Source organism: Rattus norvegicus, chromosome 18 (assembly GCF_036323735.1).
Source record: "Rattus norvegicus strain BN/NHsdMcwi chromosome 18, GRCr8, whole genome shotgun sequence".
NCBI lineage: Eukaryota > Metazoa > Chordata > Mammalia > Rodentia > Muridae > Rattus > Rattus norvegicus.
In genome coordinates, this window is record NC_086036.1 from 71,777,930 (window position 1) to 71,799,067 (window position 21,138).

The 21,138-nt window shown below is 50.3% G+C and overlaps 1 protein-coding gene across 6 annotated transcripts in view; it reads left to right on the plus strand.

Annotated features, from left to right (window-relative positions):
• Positions 1 to 21,138, plus strand: part of Zbtb7c (zinc finger and BTB domain containing 7C) — a 329,246-nt gene that overhangs the window by 61,344 nt on the left and 246,764 nt on the right. For all 6 annotated transcript variants that reach the window (XM_039097091.2, XM_039097092.2, XM_063277570.1 and 3 more), the window contains exon 2: positions 11,026 to 11,238. The gene's annotated coding sequence lies outside the window, so the exon portion shown is untranslated. The remainder of the gene's footprint in view (positions 1 to 11,025; positions 11,239 to 21,138) is intronic.

Sequence of the window (21,138 nt, forward strand, 5' to 3'; positions counted from 1 at the left end):
TTTTGTAGACTGACCTTTTCAACTGCCATCAGATTGGTGACTACAGAACTGTTGGAGAGGTGTGCTCCTGGCATTGAAGGCAGAGATAGAGGTCCAGAAGCCAGACACAGGTCACCTCTGGTCAGGGCCAGGACTTGTTTCCTTCTCTGAAGCCCCCAGCAGGAGTAGAAGAAAGAATGTTGTCCTGCTGTTGTGTAAAACTTTCTTTGAGATTGAAACATCCCATTAGGCACAAAGCTCCTTAAGCAGGAAGCTAAACAACTTAAAAAAGTTTCAGGAAGTCTCTGAAACTGACTAGATCCAGTAAGCTCCTTCCTGCTAGATTAAGCAATAAGAACCGAGAATCCTTCTCAGACTGAAGGAAGGTGTAGTTTAAACCGACTAAGGCACCTGTAAAGGACACTCTCCAACCTACTGAGCTGTCCCCAGGCTGCGCAGTGTGTTCCAGGTTCCCAGCTTTGTGAGCCGTCACCCGTGCTGGGGTGGACTTTGAGTCGATTCTACTGGATCCTTACCCATATTCCTGTAAGTAACCCCAATAAAACCCATTAGGTTACCAAAATGGACTTCAGTGGTTTCTGTACTTTTGTCTGTCATGGTCTTCCTAACTGGAGATGGGTGGTGCCTCTCTCCAGAAAATGTTTTGTTATCCAACGGCAGCTGACATCTTGCTCTGGGCTTAGGGAGACATTTTCCAGTTTCTGATCCTCACAGCTGAGAGATCTGTTGTTTATGTCACCCAGTTTGTGGAGATGTGTTCTAATAATAATACAGTCCCCAGACAAATAACAACAAAACTCCACCAACAGCCATCACTGCAGCAAAGCTGACATCGTACCCAAAGCAATGCAGGAAGCAGTCTGATAGCACCAGACACCCCAGGACTAAGATCTCAGCACAAAGGAGACTTAACTACCCCAGTGGGACAAAGGGCAGGGACCAAGAGACAAAGCCAGGGGATGAAAGATGAGGGAGAAAGAGAGGAACAGGGAAGAGGAGCGTGGGATATTTGCCTGCTTCTGAATAGAGGGTAGACAGACATAGCAGTTTATAAAGGTAAAGGGGAAACCCCGTGTTAGGATGAGGTGTTCAATTTTAATTGGGCAAGGGACTTGTGATTGTTAGACTTCAGTATTTTGCTAGGTGGACCTTGGTAGTCACTCTCAGGGGGCAGAAATGGCCAAATAAGGAATCGAGGTTGATAGCCAGCTTTAGCCTAATGGTTTTTTAGCAAGGTAGGGGAAATGGGGGAAGGCTGTGCTTGTTGCGCTCTGGCCTGTCAGAGCGCCGTCCTCAGAAAGTGCTATGACATGCAGACCATCAAACCATTGCATTAATGGGAGGATCCACTGTGCCAAGTGTTTGCTGGGTGCCAAGACACAATAGAAGAGCCCTGGTGGCTCTGTGACAATTTTTTTCAGTTTCTTCTCCTTAAAACCGACCGCAGTGAGCCAGGGCTGTGTCTCCATCATAGCCCCAGCATTTGAGATGCTTTGTCTCTGTGAGCCCCATGGATGGACTCTCTCTGGGCTGCAGATCCTGCCCATGGAGAAGCTTGGTTCTTCCTCATGCTGCCTGGGCCTGGGCACCGCCTAAGGAGTCTTAGAGTTTCTGCTCTGGTACCTGTGTGACCCACCTCTTCTCATGAGAGCACTGCCACCTCAGGCAGAGGCTGCTTTGCTCATCGGTCACCAGTCTGTCCCCTCAGCATCATTCACCGGTGTCCTTAAGCAGAAGAGCAAATGCAGTTACTCATGTTTGCAAAGCTGAAGCTAGACAGGGTTTAGGATGTGTGGAAGAGACAAAGCCAACAAGGAAGATGGAGCCCCAAGCTTCATCCTCTAGCGGCCGAGAGAACATCCACCGTTTTCCACCATGTCCTTTGTCCCATGATATGCTGGGAAGTGGACAAAGGGGACATTCATTTTCTCTGTGAGTCCTCCCTCTCCTGGTTTGTATGGCAGGGAGGTGCCATTAAGCTACCCACTGACGCTTCTCAAGCCTGCCTGCCGCCTGTTTCCAAGGGCTACACTCAGGGCCCATAACTCCCCTGTATTGTGTCCTGTTCACTTCTCACCACACAGGCCTCCTGTACCTCTGTCCCACCCTCATGGCTCCTTCCTGGCTGTGTTGGAGTAGAGGCTGCAGCGGACATAGCCAGGTGACAGGTCTATGCTGTAACGCCTAGAAACTGGACTAATCCTGCCAACTTCCTCTCAAGGTGACACGGAGCAGCGTTGTCACCATCCAGGGTGGCAGCATCCTCAGGAACAAAGCAGCCAGGCAGCCATGTCAGGGATGAGTTGGCAACCAGAAGCATGGGCCTTGGAATGAGCAGATGGCTCCCATCCATACGGCCCATTGACAGGCTATGTGACCTCTGGTTGATCACTCTCTGGAACATCTGTAAAAATGAGATTTGGACCAAGACCTAGGGTGACCCAGGGCTGGGTGTGTCTGGGACTCAGTTATAATCTGGGCCTGCCTTCCAGTCTGGCCCTGGTGTCACATGGGCTAAATATTTCTTTCCTCCCACGGGAACGATGGCAGCAAAGCAGAACTAGGTATAGTTCAGGGGCAGGGCTATTTTCCTGGCTGCTTGAACTCACCCTTCACGGCTCCTGGCTCCTCCTATTGGTCTCTGGCAAACTTTGTACTCTTTTATAGTCCTGGCTCATTTTGGTGCTACCGTGATACTCCCGGGCCAGGAAGGCAGGGCTGTGGGCTGGCAGAAGCTGCCAAATCTTCATGCCAACCATCTTGGTGGTGGAGGCTTGATCCAGCAAAGCTGAGGCCTTCCAGGCTTCCTATTCTTTCTGTCCCTGTGGTCCCTCACTTTCTATCCTCTGCCCCAATCCTTCCCTCCTTGGTCTCAAAGTGTTGTCTCTGTTTTGTCCCCAGAACCTTTCCTTTTATGTGGGGTCTGGTGGCGGTGGTGGTGGGGCTTTCCACAGACACAGCTAGCATCACAGAACACAGACTATCTGCACACAGGCAAACTGCAACACTCATTTCTACTCATAAGTCCCAGGTCCCTTGCTGGCTATATCACCGGGCAGGAAGTTTGGGTGTCCAGGGATGACACAGGGGAGGGTTGTTGACTCAGTAGTTGGCTGGGGCAGGAAAGAGAAGAGGCTGCTGGTTATGTAGTACGCAAAACCAGATTATTGGAAGTTGGCTTTTCTCTGAGTGGAAAGAGCAAGACCTCTGTTCCAAGCATGGCTGCCTTGGAACCTGCAGGGAGAGAGGGGTGCATGGCCAAGCACTGCTCTACTCAGTGGTCCTGGGTCTAGATAGAAGCCTCTCTCTGCCTTGGGGCCTTTCAAACTTCTTGGAGGGAAAGGGGTGTGGGAATGGAGGCTTCCCTCTCACATGGGAAGCCGTAGGCAAGTAGAGTGGAAAGGGGGGTTGGTTTGCAGGAGTTGGGGTGAAAGTCTAACTGTGGCCTTATTTTCTTGTCTGACCCCACAGTGATGTCAGCTCCTCTGGTGGTCTGTAAATACACTCTGGGAAACCCAGCTGGCAATACTAAGGATGTGGCCGTTAGGACGGAGGGTCAGTGTCATGCAGTACACAGCCACAGTGGCAAAGCAGAGAAAGCCCTCGGGTCTCTTGCTCCCAGGTACACTGTCCCCACTCGTGCTCAGGGTCTGGTTGCCAAGCCTAGAGTTGTACACTAAGAACTAGGTGGGCAGTTGCTTTAGGCAGTCATGCCCAGACAGGTAGCATGGTGGCTGGGACCCTGACCTCACTGGGAAGATGAGGAAGAAAAGCTACAGTGTCTGAGGCGGCTCCTGACATCGTGAGATGAGACCGGAGATGCTGAGGGTCTTGGCTTCCTAAGAGCTCTGTAGACCAAGATCTGGAAGGGTGTGCAAAACTGAATTTTATATCACATGCTCTGCTCCACAAAAGGAAGAGGAGCCTGTAAGTGTTTTAAAACATACTTTGAGCAGTAAGATTAAAATAAAATACACTTTCTTACTTAAGGGAGCGGCGTTTAGTTATCTCAAAAAAAAAATCACTTTTCTCTCTGTAGCGTTAGCATCGAAGTGAGAAGCAGCGAGGACTGAGAGAGATCACACAACTCAGTCTCCAGATTCACAGATGGTGGAGTAGAGCTTCAGAGACAGGAGGTGACTTGCCCCAAGTTCTACACTTTGGGGGATGCAGAGCCAGGGTCCTGAGCTAGGCTCGCTGTAGTGCAAAATGGGCTTGGGGCTGATCGCAGCCTGGGTTGGAAGCATTGTGTATTGTCCAGGGTTAGGGCTCTCCCCAGCCTCACCAGGTCAGCGCCAAGACCCAGGTGAGACCCCGGGGAGCCTGAAACAGCTGTGAAGGGACAGACCGAGATTGCACCAATGAGGATCAGTCAGGTCTGAGTGCTACTGGGAAGCCAGAAGTGCAAACAGTCCAATGTGTTGTAACAAAGACAAGAACATCCTCCTGCAGAATCTTCCGTGATAGCTTTTCAAGAAGAGCCCACTTCTGGGCTTGCCTAGAACTCTCACAGGAGCACCCAGGCTCTGGGTTTTGCATTCTGTTTCTTGCAACAGGGGCCGAGAGGGTTGCAAATCCAGGCTGCCCGGCAGGTCTGTGGCAGCTTCTCACCCAGCGTCTCTCCACACACTTCCTATTTTTACTCTTAATAACCACGCTCGGGGTTACCAAGGTCTCCCTGTTGCTATAGTGAGAGGTGACGGTGCCAGCCTTCCAAAGCGCTGGACTCTTGGCTCTGAGGGAAAACACAATCCGAGTTACCATATCTCGGGGTTGGACTGAGAAGATTTAACGCTCCGTTTTCCAGCCTTTGAAACAATGGCAGCGTGTGCTGAGAAGCACACGAAACCTCAGTAACAAAGAAAAATGGGCAGCTCCGGGGAGTGGGCACCTGAGAATACGTGGAAGATAAATTTTAAATTACAAAGATGATAAAATTTCAGGAAAGAATATAGAGGATGACAAATAAATTAAGACAGACATTGCTAACACAGCCTCCGTGGCTTTGCCGACAGCCCCACCATCATGAGCCATCATCACACACAGGCCAGTGCTGAAGACAGAAGAAACGCTGAGTACCGCCGCTGTGTTCTGGCCGGTGCTATTTCCTGCAGAGTTGAGTGCTTAGGTCACGTACCATGACATAACATCACACAGCACCCTCCTCCATCCCCCCTCCCCAGTGTCTCTCAAACCTACGGTCACCCCGGAACCACCACTGTCTAAATATGTTCCTCCTCAGATGTGGGTGGCAGGCACACCACCCTTGGTCCCTGTTTCTCCACCAGCGTCCCTGTCTCCTCCATGCTGGCACGATCCTTGCTAATCAAAGGATGGGCTCAGACCAGCAGAGTGACCTGCTGCCCCCCAGGAGATTATTAGAAAAGCACATCCCCACCTCACCTGGGTCTACAAGTCAGCATCTGTATTAGGACAAGGAGTCTGAGGATCATTGATCTCATGTCTACGTCCTCCAGAGCTGCGGGGTAGGAAGCAGAAACCAGGTACACACAGGGCTGAGCAGACAGAGGGGCCTAGCCAGCGGGGTGCATATAGGAGCGGGCGAGAAGAATATCTAAGTTTGACAACTCAGATCCAAGATGGCTGCTCGGGACAGGCTCCCTTTCACTCCCATCTCATAGATGAAGACTCCAAAGCACAGAGAGGTCTACATGCTTACTCGGGGTCACACAGCTCCTGGGTGTAGTAGGACCAGGATACCAATGCAATTCCATAGTCTTTTTTAACCACCCTGAGATGTGGCCCAGAGTTCCAGCTGAGCAGCAAGAGGAGGTTTGCACTGATGGGAAGGCTAGTCGCTGGAGCCTGGGTAGTTGGTTACCAGTAGCCCGAGTCAGGATTCAACTCGGAATGCTTTTAGGCACCGAATGGAGATAGGCTTTCTGCCTCGAGCACTGGAACATCAAGGCAGGAAGTTGGTCTGTGTTCTCCTCTCGGAACAGTCTCTCCTTCCACACTAACCCCTGACATGCACACACACACACACACACACACACACACACACACACACACACCCCGCATGCACTCGAAGACAATTTCCTTCATCTTTCATGGTGGGAAGACACAAGGGTAGATAGCTGTTTTCCAAATCAGGAAAGCGATAAAACAATAAATCCAATGGTTCCCTTCTATAGCAAGTAACCAGGCCCAGAGAACTGGGGTCTCTATTGAGTCTATGCCCCGGATTCACTGCTTCCTGAATGCTGCTGGGTCCTTGGTCTCAGGGTGGCCTGAGTACCAAGCCAGCCTGCACCCTGATGCTGACTTCCTAAATCAGTATCAATTCTGCCTCAAGCTTAGGCAGCAAGATGCAGCTCACACACTGGTGAGGAACAAAATATCTGCTTGCTGGTAAAGATCCAAGCCTTACAGAAGCGTGTCCTGAGACGCTTGAGACAGACAGCCATCCCCTGGGACTTTCTTTTCCCACTTCCCAAGGGTAGCCACTTAACATAGCCCCTCTCCTTCATTTCCCTGCCAGCCATTGGCTTGTGCAGGATCACTGCCACAACAAGGCTATTTTTAACAAGCATCCCAAGCTTCGGGGGGTTGAGGAGAGGGGTAGGAGAAAAGATTCTATTTGTACATCTCTAATCCGCACACATTTGAGAAGGCACTGGCGTTCTCCTCCCTGCTGCAAGGGTTGTGGGCGATTGATCAGGCACTGGGCACCGGGTAATCCTTTTCCTTCCCTTAACAAGGCTACAGGGCTTCCAGCAGCTGGGGCCGTGCTTCCCACCGCCCCCAGCTCTCTCCTGTCTCTCAGCCTGGCTGGAGAATGCTTGCACAGTCTCCTGGGCCAGAGAGGTCTGGGAACCTGACTCTTAGTGCCATGCTCATATTTAGAAAAGTCTCCAGCCAGACTTTGGCGCCTGCCCTACGTGGGCTCTGGATGGGGGTGGGGGTGGAGCTCACATCTACTGCCTCCAAGCGGGGCAGATTCTGGGTAGGCAAGTCCCTGTGTGAAAATAAACGTGGCCCCCATTTTTGTGGAGGAGCCGTGGGAACCTTTACCCCTTGGGCCAAAGGGGGTGTGTATAGGTGGACAGTGGACCCCAGGGAGCAGGAAGAAAGATGTCACAAGTTTGGGCTGGGGAAATGGTGGTGGCAAAGGCATTCCAGCTCTGCCTACTTTCCGCACCCTTTCCCGAGGTACTGAGGGCATGCCCCTGTCTCAGAGGAAATTCCTGACTTTCAGTGGGACAGAGTGTGTTCTGTCTTGCCATGCCCTTTGCATTCTGACCTCCCTAATCTGTGGAATAAGACCCAGGTTGCCTACACCAGGCCTCTTCCTTCTCCTCTCTCTGAAGGGCGGGTCCTCAGTATCTCTGATGGCGTTGGTACAAAGTGACCAGGGGAGCCATCACCCCCTGAGCTCTTCTTTGGCTTCCTGCAAGAAGTCTTCCTGAAGAACCTTCTGCTTCTGATATTAGCACATGGTGCTGGATGACTTCCCTGCACCCGGCATATGTTACACAGTGGCCCTCTTAGGTGACAGACATCATGCCTCAGCCCTGTGAGCTCTCTCTTTTCAGCTAGTTCCTTTCAGGGAAGGCTTGCTGGTGCACTACCTCTGTTGTCTAATGAGCACCAGCAGGGCAGGACCTGCCCCTGCCCAGTGGTGGCCTTGAGACCTGAGAGGTGCAGCTATGGGAGATGGGATAGGAGGCTTTCTACTCTTGAGAGAGATCACAGCACCCTGGCCCTCAGCAGCTCTGCCCTGGGACCACATGGACTTGCTCTTTGAATTCTTGCTGGGGAAGAAGCTGTGTTTCCATAGTCCTATTTTCTGAAGGGTCAAGGAGGTGACTGTCATCTCCTCTCGTGGCAGGCAAGAGCTCTGAGAAGGGTCAGGGAGACTGAGGAGACATTTTCTATGTGTCTCCCCCAGCCGCGTCACATGGTAAATGTGCCCCGACTGCATAATGAGGGAACAAAGGGGAACCCAGCCTCAGGAAGCACACCCCAAATCGAGAAGCGAGGCACGGTAAGAAGGTAGCTCTGTGGGCTCAGGAGGCCCTTGGGACCAGCCCCAGCTCCTCCTTTTACAAGAAAGTCCTGAGGGCCAGAGGCAGTGGGGAGGGTGCCTCAAAACCATCAATAGACCTCCGAGGCCAGAGGATGGTGAGATCTAGAGCTGAGCACAAGGCTGCCCTAGGTATCTCTCGCCCTTGGGAAAACTGCCTTTTCATACGGTTGGGGGTGGACAGTGCAATTTTTCTCTGAGGGTTAATTGTTTGGCTGACAGCACAGATAATTAGGACTGAGAATCCCGGAGCCAGGGTGACAGCACCATCTGCTATGAATATGTTGCAGTCCCACCCCACAGGAGGGCCAGGACGTGCCGGTGCCGCACAGACATAGAGATGTGGGTGTCCCACCATTTGCTGTCAGTCCAGTATCAAATGACCCAACTGACCATGTCATTGGTGGGCCAGGATAGTGGGCTGCTTTTTATGGGCAGCTCCCTCCCTTCCCCCACGATGCGTGCACACACATGGTACTCAATTAGCAAGTGCCTCTGGTCCCGGGAGCTGCCGATTTTTGTTCCCCCTCGTGGTCTAATATGCTGTGCCTGGTCCTCTGCTGGCTGGAGGGAGACATGAGGAGCTACACAAACTGCACAGAACCATTAATGCTTGGGTTCATCTTCCTGCCTCCTTCAGGGTCAGCCCCCTGTCCTGGCTGGCTAGCCTTGGGCCTGTGCTACTTGCTCCAGAATCGGGCTAGCACTGGCTACGAAGGCCAGGAAGAATGACCTGGGCGAATCCTGAGAAGCCTTTGCCCAGAGTGGGGGTCCTTTCTTCACATGGGCAGAATCCTGCAGGATTATCCTCCTCCTTATGGTTGAATGCTCAATGTCCTCCATCGGGTCAAGCATATAAAGACTTGGTCCCCAGCTGGAGGCACTGTCCTGTGAGGCTACAGAATCTTGGAGATACAAGGCTGACTGGCAGGTAGATATATGGCCATAGTGACAGAGCTTGGAGTTTATAGCCTAGCCCTGCTTCCAATCTACTCTCTATCCTTCCTGGTTCGTGGAGACAAGCAGCTGGTGATAGTGTGATGCCATCCCACCATGATGAACTGTGTTCCCTCAAACCATGAGCCCAAATAAATCCGTCCTGTCTTAAGCTGTCTCTGTCAGTTGCATTGGTTAACACGATGCTGCCATGAACCCTGAAAACACACAATGAGAGAGTCCTAGCCCATGCCTGAAGGGCGGGACCTTTGCTGCTCCAGTCAGCCCTAAGTCCCCCCCACCCCCACTTAAACACCTTAGAGAGGGTATGGAGTGCGCGTGTGTTTTTCAAGGGGGTAACAGTACCACCTTGCCTTCCAAAGCGGTTCAGTATCTGCCATGCCGCTTGTTGCCTTGTGAGGAAGGCCCTCAAGAGGTCTGTGGCAGATAGCTTGGAGGCTTGTGAGTTAGAGCACTTAAATCACGGCCAGTTCTCTTTGAGTCTGAGATACTCCTGTTGTCTCCATATCTTTTCAGATCATTTTCTCTGCTTCATGCCCTGTGCCTTGCACCGTGCCCCCCGCCCTACCCTGTGCCCCATGCCCCTTGCCCCTCTCTCGTCTTACTCCTCACAGGAGGAGAAGACCCAAAGCATAATTATCTCACCCACTCCCCAACAAAGGGAGTGGCCACTGTTCCTCCTTGCTTCACTTTCTTTCGGCCCTCGTCCTCTGGAGGGGTGACGTGACATTTAGACCAAATGAACCTAGCACCGGGTAGCTTCCTAAGGGAAAAAAATATTTAAAAGTTGGAAATAAAAAAAGTTGGCCAGCCTTGACCTTCTCCAGTTTACCATGTGATGTTTGGCCATCTTCTCAACCTCTCTGTGCTTCTCTTTCATTGTTGAAACGACTCCTCACAGAACTACAAAACAGGGTGCAAAATCGGTTTCTGGAGTGCAGTCATTATACGTGTGGAATATAGATCATCATTGTTTTGCTTCAGTGGTCCACGCAGGCCGAAGGGGAGGACGTGTGTTCTTTGATTCCTCTGCTACCTGCGCCTTGGGCATGATGCTTCCTCTCCATTCAGAGCCTTTTCTAAGGCAGCCGGTCCACTGAAGCCACGAGAACCCCGAATGCATCTCAGTCATGTGGGCAGCTGAACTGCCCCAAGCCTGAATAGAGGGGCCGGGCAGGTGGTCCCAGTGCCTTCTGACTCCTCTTTGAAGAAGAGAAACCACAGTCTTGGCCCTGAAACGTCAGGAATCAGTGGTAGCAATGTCAGGGTCTTTGTCCCTTGATATAGGGAGTTTTCTCTCTCTCCGTGCCTCTTCCTTTGAGGTAAAGAGCTGGAAAGATTCATCATGGGGCCACAGGTAGGGTGTCTCCCTGGAACTCCCAGTCTCTAGTACCACAAAGTCTTGCCCCAGGATTTGGCAAGAAGTAGAGGGGCGTGTCCTGTTTTCTGTGGCTCCCATTGGCAGAGTGAGAGTATCCTTTCCCTCCCTCTTCCAGAACACTGGGGCAGCTCAGGGGGCTCGTTGATGGACCTGAATTGAAGCTTGAGTGATGGCTGGGGGTAGGGGGGGTACCTGATTGGAAAGGGAGTCTTTGAAGTGGATAGAATGAAGTAGGCAGAGGCAGGAAGTCAGGAACAATGGATGTGCATGTGTGTGAGTGGGTGTGTATGAGAGTGTGTGTATATGTGTGTGTATGTGTGTGTGTGCATGTGCATGTGTGTGAGTGGGTGGTGCATGGACATGAATGTGTGTGTATATGTGTGTGTATGTGTGTGTGTGCATGTGCGTGTATGTGAGTGGGTGTGTACATGAATGTGTGTGTATATGTGTGTGTGTGCATGTGCGTGTGTGTATGTGCACTTGAGCCCTGAGCCTATGGTCAGCTACCCTACGTGGCTTAACCACCAGGTACCATGGGATCTAATAATTAAGAACAGTAAGAGGCTAGGAAGAAAACAGTTCACGCCTGGACTTGTATACCTGGGCCTAATTGTGACGGAGACCTCTCTTCTCCTTGCAGATCGCCCCTGAAGCATCTGGAGCTTGTCTCCCCATCCCAGAGGATTCGGCCAGCCAAAAGAGGACAAGAGGATGGCACGTGGCTTACCCAGGGCTGAGCAGTGAGCCGCAGCCTTTTGAACCTGGAGCTCCGACTAGGAGGCTGTACCGCTGGAGTGACTCAGGAAGAATTGATGCTCTGGTCCCAGGCGACATGTACATGGTGTAATGACAGGTAATGGACCTGAAGCTCAGCTATCCTTTATCAGTGATGTGGCAGGTAGGGGAATATATCAGCTTGTATTCGGCACACAATGTCAGCCTCAGGAAGATAACTGTGCAAACAAAGCCCACGAAGCCCGATAAGATGATAGATGGACACCTCAGAGTTATTTGTTTTTACCCATGTGCTTGTTGAAGCCAGGTACCGGAAGATTTAGCGGCAGCTGAGTTCACTTCCTATGCCTTGTGGGAAGGCCTGGCGTCTGGGTTATGCATGCAGCATATCTTGTTTGAGGGACTCAGAGTACAAATCAAGAACTCACGATTGTCATGAACTCCCTACAGGAAGCAGGGGACTTAGGTCAGCAAAGAAATTGAGATAACCAAGGGTAAGGGAGGTCTTAGAGACCCATCATGCATGAGGGGTAGGTTGGGGGCTTTGTGCCTTGGGACCACCTCAGGTTTAGTTCAGATACCTAGAATTTTGGTGCTGCTGGTGTGGCTTATGAAGAACAGAAAAGTAAACTGTGCCCACCCCTTCCTTCAACGGTGCCCGGGCAAGTGGGGGGAAGACTGAAAACAGCTGGGAGGTCTTATGTAGGGTGGTAGAGGGAACATGCAGGATCTAGCAGATTCGGTGAGTCTAGTGGTTTATCCTAAGATTTAGCCAAGGCAGGAAGCCACCAGGCTAATCCCTAGGGCCAGGAAGGCCTGGCCTCCTGAGACTAGAGAGAGAGACAGGGCTGACAGGGCTGGAAATGCCAGGACTGCTACTACTGGTCGTCTGGTCTGTACCACACGTAACACGAGGATAACACTCTGGCAACCTCCCCCCACGGGGAACAAAGAAGGCTGAGACAGAAGCAAAAATAGCTTGAAGTCTTGGGAAATGACCTGGGGCAGTGGGAGAAAGGCCAATGGGTAGCAGCAGGAGGCCGGAGAGGGTGCGGCAAATTCCATCTAGCTCAGGCTAGGGTTGAGGTCTTGGTCAGAGCCAAGGGCTGGGGAGGAGCAGAACATTAGAACTTCTGGGTGGCCTTCCTTTGAATCAGTCAGAAAGAGTAAGTGGAAGGGATTTAGCAAGCTAAGCCCTTGTCTAGGAAAATGGATAGGCTACAAGCAGGTTGTGGCACAGTGGACTCCTACCTACTGGGGCAGTGGGAAAGAGAGGAACTTGAGTACTTGGGGCAGTTGGGGCTGGCTATGCCATGGGGTAGGGGAGCAGCTGCTTGGGTTCTGGGTTAAATATGACTCTGAGCTATTTATGCTGAGCCTCATGACTCACATTCCAGCCCTTGGTGGAGCCACTACTCTACACATTTCTCCCTGGGCTGGGGACTGGCTAGTGTTGACCCCAAGAAAGGTGTTTAAGTGGGGGTGGGGGGACTTAGGGCTGACTGGAGCAGCAAAGGTCCTGCCCTTCAGGCATGGGCTAGGACTCTCTCATTGTGTGTTTTCAGGGTTCATGGCAGCATCGTGTTAACCAACACAACTGACAGAGACAGCTTAAGATTGGATGATTTATTTGGGCTCACGGTTTGAGGGAACACAGTTCATCATGGTGGGATGGCATCACACTATCACCAGCTGCTTGTCTTTATGAACCAGGAAGGATAGAGAGTAGATTGGAAGCAGGGCTAGGCTATAAACTCCAAGCCCTGTCACTATGGCCCTATATCTACCCGCCAGTCAGCCTTGTATCTCCAAGATTCTGTAGCCTCACAGGACAGTGCCTCCAGCTGGGGACCAAGTCTTTACCCTCTTGATCCGATGGAGGACATTGAGCATTCAACCATAACACCTCTCCTGTTATGAATGCAAAGCCCTAGCTTCAGAGAGCAAGGCATGTGTTTTAGGTAGGGTTTCTATTGCTGTGATAAAATACCATGACCAAAGCAATGTGGGGAAGAACAGGTTTCTTGCTTCTTATAGCTTGTAGTCCGCCATCCAGAGAAGTCAAGGCAGGAACCTGGAGGCAAGAACTGACAGAGGCCATGGAAGAGTGCTGCTCACTGGCTTGCTTCTCCTGGCTTGCCCAGACTGTTTTCGTATATGTTCCAGGATCACAGGCCCAGGGTTGGAATCACCCATATCAATCACTGATTTTTTTTTAAAATGCCTCACAGGCTTGCCTCCATGACAATCTGGTGGGAGGCATTTTCTCATTTGAGGTTCCCTCTTCCCAAATGACTCTAGCTGTATCAGGTTAACACTGTGGCCTCATGTGGGGGCAGAGGATACAGCACAGAACCAGGTCCAGGCCTTAAGCATCTCAAGATACTGTCTTCAAAGGAGTAACGCTCCCTCTTTCTCAGATGGCTCAGAAGAACTAAATGAAACAGAATATACAATATACTTACCAGAGCATCTGGCACACAATAAATGCTCAATACGTTGAAATTATTTCATTATTGGGTTAGGGTAGGAGTAGGGGCTTGGAGAGGTTCACTCTACCTGGGTCTTCTGGAAGAGGACAGATGGACAGACCTGGCCATCAGAGGTGCTCCAGACACAGGAATTGGAGTCAAGGTATGAGCCTAGCACTCAGAATTGCTAACCACATTTTGAATGTTGGGGCAGAAGCTGGGCTTAGAGAAAGAGAGGAGTCAGAAGAGGCAGTCAGAAATTTGGAGTAATGTTGAGCAAAGAGAACATTATCAGATCCTTGGACAGTCTGCCTCTCTACATCCCGTGTAGGTTCTCACTGTACGGGAGGGGGTAACAGAAGCCCTGGTAAGCCTGGAGATTTGGACCAGCCACAGGAATAAGCCATGATAGTTGCTTTAAATTTGTTAGTAGCCATATTGAAAAAAAAAGGAAAAATTAGCTAGTGTAATTGATTTTAAAAAATGTGTTTTATTTAACTCAATATAGACCACTATAACTTCAACACATAATCAATATACAATTACACAGGAGACGTGTTATTCTTCTTCCTACAGAGCCTTTGACATACTGGATGTAGCTTATACTTAATAGCCCACCTCAGTTAGGACTGGCAACATTTCAAGAACTTGGTGGCCATATGTATCTAGTAGCAACTGGATTGCTCTAGAATCTAGAATCTCTTTCCAGGGAACAACTGGAGGCCAGGTGGATCTAGAGCCAAACAAGAACCAAATTTGCTATCATATAACCTTCTTATAAAATGTTTATAGTGTGTCTCTGGAGAAATTTGTTGAAGAAGTAGTCTCACTGTCTAGCTGAAGATGAGCTTAAACTCCTAATCCTCCTGCCTCCACCTCCCAGGTTCTAAGAGTCCAGGACTGAGCTACTATGCCTAGCTACAAGAGATGTCTCAAGTCACCGTTATCAATGGTAACTTGTGTTCTCTGGAGTCAGCATGGTTCCTGGCTCCCCAGGTTGCTGTCTCAAGTCTCTGCCACTTGGGAGTTCAAGACTGAACGTTAGGGAGTTTCTAAAATACCCTAAAGCATTCAGAGCTTCACTGAAAGTGGAACAAATGATTTCTATTATGCCAGGTAACCCTGAAGACTAAAATGGAGCGATTGCTGTGTGACAACCGGGGTTGGGAAATAATTCTTTTTGTTTTTGTAAATCAAATGGAAACAAATGTGAGTTCCTTTATGGGCTGAAGTTGGCAGACTTCCTAGAAGGTATTTCTGCAGTCCTGTCTCTGCTCTTCCGGTGCATGAGAACCTTGGGCTTCCCAACACAGGAAAATGGGAGGGTGGCCAGCCCTCAGCCCATGGGGAAGCTGCAGACCCCTGTGGCTATCTGGAGCCAGTCTGCTCATATCTGTCCTCTCTTGGATGTCACAATTGCCAAAGTGCACCCAATACAGTGAAGGCTGTCAGCCAGCCTGGGATCCCATGCAGTGATCCCCTCATGAGAGTTACCCTTCAGTCTCAGCTCTTCAGACGTAGCCTCAGCCTTTGAAACAGGGACCCAGACCTATTGTAGACACCCCTCCCTTCACGGCCATAAAGAGGCAGTTCCTTTGGATAAGAAAGCCCATATTTCATTGTCAAAAACCATGGTTGCTCTCCCTAGGAATGGGGGACGATGTACACTTATTATTCTGTGACTATCATCTGCAGTTGCCCCCGGCACCCAGCAATAGCAGAAAGCAGTAATTGCTGTGTTTTTATTAACATGGTGTCCTACATGTGTCGCTGGAACTCTACAAGGTCAAGTTCCCCTATGCTCAGGCTCCGTCCAAAGAATGCATTAAATAATTTTTGCCTTCTGGGTTTCTTTGTTTTTGTCATTTTTCCCTTTAGACTCACATGAGCGCTTGTGTAAGGGAGGCTGTAGAAACAGCAGGTGTTATGAGACTCGGGGTTCCTCCAAGGGCTGCCTGGCCTCAGAGCCCAGCTGGAATTTCGGCTTTGATTCCGTGCTCCTGGTTTCAAGAAGGTGCGTCTTCGTTCACCTTTTGATCTCAGGTTGTGCCGCAGGCAGTGTCCGCTCAGTGGAGTGCTCCTACTGTGTGCTCCATCTCCACTCTTTCTCCTCTGGAGGAGGGAGAGGTTTGGTGGTGGTGACGGCAAGTGTCCATGACATCTTTATTTTCCCACCCTGCTAGGTGGGCTCTCTAGCCAGGCTGTTCTCGTTGTTCGCCATCTGTCCCTATACAAAGCAAGGCAGTGTTTCTGAGGGAGCCCTGAAGGTCTTTCTGACTCTCTAGTCTGGGCCTGGGGAGGACTGTAGCATGAGGGAAGGGGCCTGTGGGTAGATGGGTGTCCTGCCTGATGTAGGGGAACGAGATCAGGCGATGTAGGTAGGCACAACGGGAAACAGATGGGCACAGGCTATGCAGGAAGAAGGGAGAGGCCTAAAGCAAATGGAGTCTTCTCAGGCCCCTGGCCCTGAACTGAACTCTCTAGGTTGAGCACTCTGAACCATGTGTAGTGGAGTGAGAGGCCTCTCTCAGTTCGCTGTGTGGTCCTCTGAGATTTCCTCTGTAACCACCCTCACTGTTAGTGGGTGTGAGGAAGTAGGGCAGTGGTTTCACTCTGTGTCAAGCACACCTCCGTCTTGAAGGAAAGAGGCTGGATGGTGAGTCTCATGACCCAAGGTTGGTGAGAACTGGGGCACCACCCTTTCCATGCTGAGTCCTCTTGGGGGTCGCCCTCTGCTGAATCAGTCTCTGTGCTGCTTCCTGGGGACCCACAGGGAGCAGCTGGCCATGTGCTACCTCAAATTTTAGAACAGGGAGAGGCAGAAAGCCACATTGCCCTTGACTGACAACCTTCATACGTGTACTTAACAATTCTAATTTTTCATGATTCTTCTGATAAAAATAGTGCCCAACCAAAAACAAAAACATTTGTATTTTCCGTCTCCTTAATTAGTTTCTAATTTGGGGGGTTCTTATTAGCTTAAAATCATCTCACCGAAATGGCCCTCAGATGAGGAAGAGACATGTGACGCACAATCAATTTCGGCAAGATCTTCCTATTTAATTATGCTGATTGGCGCACTGGAGACCCCCCCACACTATGAGCCTCTCAAAATAAGCTTGATTTGTGCGATCTGGTTTTTAAAATTTGGGGGATGCATATTTATTACTTTCAACCCGGTGTTGTTCTCCTTGAGGTTCTGACTTATCGCCTGAGAAGTGGGAAGAAGATCCCAAGGGATTTCAGCTTGGACTTCCTCCCGGGGACTCCTTGGGAGGGCCTGGGCTGCAGGGAACACAAGGTCTTCCACTTGTCTGGCAGTCAAGAGGCAGGCTAGGAGAGAGGTGGCCGACAGAATCGTGGAGCTGGGAGATAGGGAAGGCAGCCATGAAATCATTAAAAGGGGCTAATTCTGTGTTAATTCTGTTGTTTCCAGAACAAAATTCTAGAGTGTGCTTGTTCTTCAAAGACACTAGGGAAACTAATTGAACGGAGAGAGTTGCCTCTCGTCCTCCACACCCATGGGTCAGTGTCAGCTTTGCTGAAAATTGGGTAGCCAGATACAATGAGAGACTACTCAGATATAAAGATAAATCTTGAAAGGAAAAACCAGAGAGATTTCCCACCAGGGTCCAGAGCTCTTCTGCGAACCAACAGCTATCAGTGCCTTTTTGGGCCTCAGCCTTCCCATCCATAAAATGAGCCTCACGTCGTCTGTCTATACCTCACAAGAATGTTGTGGCTTTGTACAAAAGCCCAAGATCAAAGGTTAAGTTTTGAGTCTGTTTGACACCGATCCCTGAGACTCTTCAACCAGCATGCGTTTGCTTGCGGGATTGTAGCGCCTGTCTCTGTGATAGAGTACCATCCAACATTGTGGGTGAGGCCCTATATACGGGGTACCATTGAACGCTACCTATAGGATGGTAGTCAGTAGTCGCTACACACTACCGTATGGAGGCAGTGAGAAAACGGGGACTCATGATGGAGTCGGGGCTGCAACAAGAGTCAGCGGAGGACCTGGAAAAGCCGTGCTGATGTGGAAAAAATGAATGGTACAGATTCAGAGCAAGTCGGAACTGCTCTCAGCTAGGGTGGTCTGTGACGGCTGGACTGGGAGCCACACAGGGTTTCTGATAATGATCTCAAAGTTGCCATACCCACCCTGCATCCCTGGCCCTGCATCCCTGGGTGCCCCTCCCATCCTGCAGCCCAGTTTATAAACTTTGTGTGCATTCCTGAGCACAGGACTAGGCACATAAGCCCTCCCTGTGCAGAGCGGGATTGATGGTCTTTTCCTGACCCTTCCAGTCTCCCCCATCTTTTTGTCTTGTACTCTGTCTCCACCAGTTCCCCAGGAGGGTCTAGGGTTGAGTGTTCATCAGCACGTCCTCACTCCTGCCCTGCCCCCGCCACCATCATGCCATCCCTAGAGTGTGAGCAGGCCACTCAAAGACAAAAGTCACTAGGGACAGAGTTGGCATCGGCTTAAGTGGAGACAAAAGGAGGTGAGGTAGCCAGGAAGTGGTTTCTTGGGTGCAGAGAGCTGCTTGGCGTACTGACTCTCCTGAGTGTGGGAGGGGGGATCACTAGCACTGACTATTTCCAAATCCATCCAGTCCTTTCATTTGTACAGCAGAAATGGAAGCCAAGACTGGAGAGGGCCATGTCAGGGTAGGTAGGCAGCAAGGTCTATCCAGGACCCTGACCCGTGCCTGGGTTTACAGATCTGTTGGACTTGCGCCCTGCCTTTGGTAGCTCTGGATGGACACAGGGTAGCTCATGAGGTGGGGACTGTTGTAAGTACTAGGATTAGCACTGTTAGCTTATGTTGTTAGTACTGATGTTTTGGGGTGAGACTTTCACAGCATCTGGCTCAACATTAGACCCACTTGGGGACCTACCTGAAACCAGAGAGCATGTGTCTTCTCCAGTGCGGTATAGGGGGCTGTGTCTCCCTCCTGCCATTGTGGTGGGGACAAAGCTCAGGGCTTCAGGGCCTTGACAATGTTCAGTTCTTGTTTCTTCTGTCTTGGCCACCAAGAGACACAAGTGACCCTCAGCCTCAGTTTCCTTCCCTGGGGAACTGGAAGGACCTGACATCGATTACCCTTTATCTGGAAAGAGATGGTGTAACAGATAGGCTCTTCAAGGAGTGTGAGGAATTTGGCCCAACAGTAAAAAGCAGATGTGTGAACATTCACTTGTGCGCCACCCACCCCCAAACTGCACCTTTAAGACAGAAGTCTCAGAGTAGCAAAAATGTGTCTGCCTCCATCGTGGGCTGGTGGAAGAGACATTAGCAACCCTAGCCCGTCCTCCGTAAGACATGAGAGGGCTGGAACTCTCCTCTGCTTTTCCCACTGAGCAAGTTGTATAACCAACTCAAAAACCACCAGGAAGTGGGGTGAAACCCTCCCATGTTGATAAGACTTGATTGACAAGTTAATAATATTTGTTAATTGATCCATGTGCAGCCTGCCTTTTCAGTGGCCTTCAGGGAAACAGGCTTGTTGTTCCGTTAGAGAGCCGCTCACTCCTTGGGGAAGCCTCCCTGGCTCCCTGTTGCCTTTGGAGTCAGTGGTCTCCTGACCCCATGGGTAAGGTCAGGTGACTGCTGGAGCTGACAGCAGCCATCCATTCACCCACTCACTGGCAGGAGATTAGTGACTCAGCACTCACTCTGGCCTGTGATTTATAGTTAATGGTTCATTTTTAAATGAACGCTTGTTTGGAGTCTTCTGTCCGTCAATGGCTGACGTTTAGGAAGGAAATGGTAGTATTGACTTGGCAGTCGTGAATGAGCTCCGGAGTGGCAAATCTCCCTCTTTTCCTTTTCTCTGTTCCTTCTCCCTCCCTCCCTCTTGCTCTGTCCCCCACTGTGCTGACACAACTGGACACAAAGCCAGAGTCATGTAGGAAGAGGGGACTTCAATTGAGAAAATGCCCTCACCTGATTGGCCTGTGAGCACGCTGGTAAGCAGCACTCCTCCGTGTCTCCTGCTTCAGTTTCTGCCTCAACATTCCTGCCCTGACTTCCCTTCCCGCTAGACTACAGCTCTAAGCCAAAATAAATTTCTTTCTCTCCAAGTTCCTTGTGGTTATGGTGCTTTATCACAGCAATAGAAACTCTAACTAAGACACTCCCTTTCAGGGGCTGGAGAGATGGCTCAGCGGTTAAGAACACTGGTTGCTCTACCCAGAGGTCCTGAGTTCAAATCCCAGCAACCACATGGTGGCTCACAACCATCTGTAATGGGATCCGATGCCCTCTTCCGGTGTGTCTGAAGACAGCTACAGTGTAGTTATATAATAATAAATCAATCTTTGAGAGAGAGAGAGATAGAGAGAGAGAGAGAGAGAGACCCTCTTTCCCCTCTTCCCTCACCTGCTCTCTCCCCGACATTTTTATATTTCTCCTTTTATGGATTTAGAAAAGAAACACAACATCGTGATCCTATTTGAAGGCCCCAGAGAGTAAGGTGTAAACACAGGGCACCTGTGAGATTCTGAAGAGTCTTAGCCTCGCTCACTGTAGGGTGCTAAAGAAGAAAGTCCTAGGTTCCCACTGGACCTTAGGTCCTTGCACGTGGGTGGAAGGTGGGTTTTCCTTGAGCCTCTGGCTGAGGGTCAACTCAACAGTGTGTGGAAAGCCTGCAGTCAGTCAGGAAGATCTCTGCTCCAGTCACAAAAGTAACTTACATACACAGAAGAAATTAAAATGACACAGTGATGTTCAACGGAGTGAAGGTGTTGGGTCCCTCCGCAATCAACAAAGATGATTTGGGGGTTACTGTTTGATTTATGCTTACGTAATCTGTTTGGTATCTGCTTGCATTATAGGTCTAGAAAATACCTTTGCGTTAAGCTTCTGAGTTCTAGCTATATATACTACATTTTATAGCTTATATTTTTGCTTAATGTTTATTTTTAAACTGCTTGTGTGCCTTACTCTAGTTCTTTATAATAAGGCTTTCTATTATGTGGATGTAATTTATTAATAGGGTAGAGTTAATTTGGTTCCTTGGTGAACATCTGGATGATATATTATGTTCTAAGATTTACTCTTTGGCTCCTCTCCTACCCCAGAGGATCAGAGAAAGAGGTTAGAAGGAACAGGGGGACACCTCTGTCCTTAGGGAAAGGGTTCTCTCACTTCTCCAGATCCTTCTCTGGCAAACACAGTGCTGAGCATGCATGGGCACTTGGTGCCATGTGAAAGCCAGATGGAGACTGGGAACACGGGGAGGAGGCCATGGGCAGGGAAGAAATGTGGGTAGAATAGAGGGCACGGGGCTTTGAGGATGTAAATACATCCTTAGTATATTTTGGGTGGTCCTAGAGCTGCCAGATGTGGTCATGAGCAAATGTGGGCACAGCCCTGTAGAGAACCACAGCCCTGGCACTGCCTGGGCCTCAGGCTGGGGAGTCTTCCTGGTTTTTCCAGAGTGGGGCAGGGGGACCAGGTGACCATGGCTAGGCCGAGCACGTGGTAGCACCCCAACTCCCTGTGATCACTACCCTCTCTCTGCACCAAAGTGAGTTGT